Below are 4118 nucleotides of genomic sequence, written 5' to 3'. Positions count from 1 at the left end.
GGACAATTCATAGATCCTGAACCATTAAATTTTCCTCCGGAACCACCAATCATTCAAACAGAGATTGTTGAGGAACGAACCATTAAATCAGAATCCTCTAGTGATTCGGATTCAACAAATTCAATCATGGAAAATCTGGAACCTTTAAGTATGGAAGACCGAATGAGAGCTAAACGCACTGGCCAAGGTCACGCAATTACTCATCCAGACATTAATGCGCCAGATTATGAAATCAAAGGACAAATTCTACATATGGTGACTAATCAATGCCAATTTAGTGGTGCGCCGAAGGAAGATCCAAATGAACATCTTCATACCTTTAATAGGATCTGCACACTATTTAAAATAAGAGAAGTTGAGGATGAACAGATATATCTCATGTTATTTCCCTGGACTTTAAAGGGAGAAGCCAAAGATTGGTTGGAATCGTTACCTGAAGGGGCGATCGATACATGGGACGTTTTAGTTGAAAAATTTCTTAAACAATTCTTTCCGGCATCTAAAGCCGTAAGACTTCAAGGAGAAATTGTTACGTTCACACAGAAGCCAAATGAAACTCTATATGAGGCATGGAAAAGATTTAGAAAGTTATTAAGAGGATGTCCGCAACATGGTTTAGATACCTGTCAAATAGTACAAATATTCTACCAAGGATGCGACATCACTACAAGGAAAGACATAGATATTGTAGCTGGTGGTTCCATTATGAAGAAAACCGAAACTGATGCTTACAAAATTATTGATAACACTGCTTCCCACTCACATGAGTGGCACCAAGAAAAAGATATCGTTAGATCATCTAAAGCAGCTAGATGCTGTCGAGAGACGAATGGAAAAGATGACTAAAGATATCCACTCAATACGAATTAGTTGTGAGCAGTGTGGAGGACCACATTTGACAAAATATTGTCTTAGTATTGAATTAACAATGGAACAAAGAGAGAATATTTCATACTAAAAGGACACGTCCTAATCCACCTGGACGAAGTCATCAATATTTGGTCCCATTGCGATGATCGGCTCCAAGTAATGTCCTTATATTGAGCAAATGCACAGCGGAAGACTTAATTCATACCTGAGAATAAATATGCTTTAAAGTGTCAACCAAAAGGTTGGTGAGTTCATAGGTTTATCATAACAATCATTTCAATATGTTAATAGACCACAAGATTTCATAATCATAAACATAATACACTCGCAAGTGTATGTAAAGCATTCTAAGTGGTTGAGCACTTGGTAACCATACTGAACATTTAATCAACGTCACATATTCCCTTTATTATGAAATCTCACTACACCGTACCAAGTGTAGTCATCAAAATGAAGTACTGTGCAACCGTTGAATACTGGTCGTCCAGTCCGGTTGGGGTTGTCAGGCCCGATAGATCTATCAACAGGATTCACGTTTACAATACCCATGTAAATAGTAGTTACCAAGCTACAGGGAAATATGCCAGTGGTACAACTCAACGTAGAATATATTTTTAAGTACTTGTGTCTATTTTGTAAACATTTATAAAAGCAGCGCATGTATTCTCAGCCCAAAAATATATATTGCAAAAGCAATTAAAAAGGGAGCAAATGAAACTCACTTTTGCCTTGAAGGTATTTAATTCGACTTGGTCTCCGATAGATATCACGAACCTAACCATATATATAATATATCAACATATTTTCTTTTTAAGTAATCGTTACATATATATATACTTTTAATACTTTTAATATTTTCTTAGTCCGTAGTTAGCAGTCTGATGTTAGTGGTCCACAATTAGTTGCTTAAATAAAATAAATAAAGATCCCATCGTATTCGTATTGATCAGAATTAATCTCAACCCATGGTACCATGTTGTCAAATGACGTGTTGCGTACATAAAGTATCGTGTTGTCAAATGACGTGTTGCGTACAATCATGAGGTCTTATGATTAATCTTCTCGTGTTGTTTACGGGTGGTCCTGAAATATATAAAATCAAATCATAAGTAATTATATATAAAATATCATATTAATTAGAAAAGATATGATTAATTTACTTTTTCTCCAAATATTTTCGTAGCTAAACTAGCTTCGGATACCCAATCTTGTTTTAGTCGTAGTTTCTTCATTACAACTCCGTTTTTGTTGGTTCAACTTGCCACTTCCTTGGATCGAGTCAAATTTTAAGAATATGAACTGAAAATACCTTAGTTTGTAATAAAAATCATAGGTTACAGGTCAAACTTTGGTGAAACTTATGAAAGTGATCATTTTCCATCATAAAAACAACATTTAATGATCATTTTTTTAAAAATACTTACACTTTGAGTTAAACCATGAAATTTTTATGTGTTAACATATTCATAAGAAATGTCATTTTTCCAGAACATGAACTTCTAATTCAAAGTTCAAGATGGTTTTTAATTATCCAACCCAAAACAGCCCCCGGTTGCACTCCGACGACGTAGATTCAGTTTTTAAGATGTTCTTTGTAAAACCAAGTTATATCTTGTTAGGTTAGCATATCATTATGATATATTACAGGTCTTGAATTGTTTTAAAAGTTATGTTAGAAGGATCTATTTAGTTTGCGAACAAGTTTGAAATCATTCAAACTATGTTCTTGTTGTTAAAATTTTATACCACAAAATAAGATAGCTATATGAATATGAATTGAATAAGATTATCAATAAGGTTACTACCTCAAGTTACTTGGACAAAGTTACTGCAAAAGATAAGAAATAATCTTGAAATCAAAGAGTGGTGGAGTTAGATCAAAAGGTTGGAAGTAAACTTCTTCAAATGGGTGGTTATTTTGATATGTTCTTGAAAGAGTTTTCTTATAGTGTTTAAGGCTTGTAATTGAAGCTAAATGATGGGGAAAATGCTTGGAGATGATCAAGTATGAAGTTAGTAGTATTTTGAGAGAGAAATGAGGGTGTAGGTATGAGAAAATGGAGTGAAGAAATGGTGTTCATTTATAAAAACATTTTTAGTTTATAAAGAAAGAAAAGGATTCCTAATTTTGTTTTCTTAGTAATAATTCATACTACTTGACAAATCCTAGTTACCTCATATCTAGGGCAGTAATAATGTTGATTAGGATGTTGATTTTATGTGTATATACCAATAGTAAATACGTATAGAAGCTGGGTATGATACTGGTACATATACCCTAGATATACGTATAGAAATCTTGAGGAAACGGAACGAGATTTCAAATATAGCTATCTTTTGTGAATATACTTATATTGTTTTATGTATTTAATTCCTTAAAAAGTGATTAAATACATTATATATACGATACATGTATAAGCATTATAGATTATAAGTATATATATCAAAGAATGTTACGTATAGTTATCGTTTTGAAAACTTAAGTTAGTAGTTTCAAAATATACTTATAACTCATTGTCATTAGTACACAATGAGATGTTAAACCATCCTTAGATCATGTTAAATATATATAAATACATATATATACACAAACGTATAATTATCGTATGTTATACAGTTCGTGATATCATCGGTCATATTGGACGGTCAAACGTTGTGTAAAACTCTTTTCAAAAACACAAGTCTCAACAATTTGGATTGCTTATCATGTTGGTATGGTTTAATTTATGTAAATATTAATCTCATAAGTATAATTTGGTCGGAAAATTCCGGGTCATTACAGTACCTACCCGTTAAAGAAATTTCGTCCCCGAAATTTGATAGAGGTTGTTATGGATAACAATAAGAAGGTTTTCATGACAAATATAAGGTGATAATGGAGTTTTATCATCATTGAGTAATGTAGATAAACCGATTCGATTATGCGAAGAATATAAATGAGACTATCGTAAAAGAGTGAGATGAGTAAAATATATTCGTCTTAACCGATGACGTAGTTATGATTGATTTCCGGGATTTAAGGGATTTAAAGAGAATCTTACGTAATAAGATTTGGTTCTTTGGTGATTAAGGAAATCAGGATCTTCTTTGATTATATGCAATAATCTGTTTCGATTGCTCTGTCGGATATTTCACTATAAATTCACCCCTTCATTTCCTTATTTTTCACGACTCACACCTTCTATTCTTTCTCCCTTGATTCTTACTTTAAAGCATTCATCAATATGCTCCATCCAGTCCTGATTCTT

The 4118-nt window shown here is 32.6% G+C and overlaps 1 non-coding gene across 1 annotated transcript; it reads right to left on the bottom strand.

Annotated features, from left to right (window-relative positions):
* Positions 1-510: 510 nt before the first annotated feature.
* On the bottom strand, positions 511-617 carry LOC139886742 (small nucleolar RNA R71). Its single transcript, XR_011772610.1, has one exon. It is a non-coding gene; the product is annotated as a small nucleolar RNA R71 (small nucleolar RNA).
* Positions 618-4118: the final 3501 nt, after the last annotated feature.

Source organism: Rutidosis leptorrhynchoides, chromosome 1, assembly GCF_046630445.1.
Source record: "Rutidosis leptorrhynchoides isolate AG116_Rl617_1_P2 chromosome 1, CSIRO_AGI_Rlap_v1, whole genome shotgun sequence".
In the NCBI taxonomy this organism is placed as follows: Eukaryota; Viridiplantae; Streptophyta; class Magnoliopsida; order Asterales; family Asteraceae; genus Rutidosis; species Rutidosis leptorrhynchoides.
Note: the sequence above shows the minus strand (reverse complement) of the source record. Positions and strands in the feature narration are given on the sequence as shown.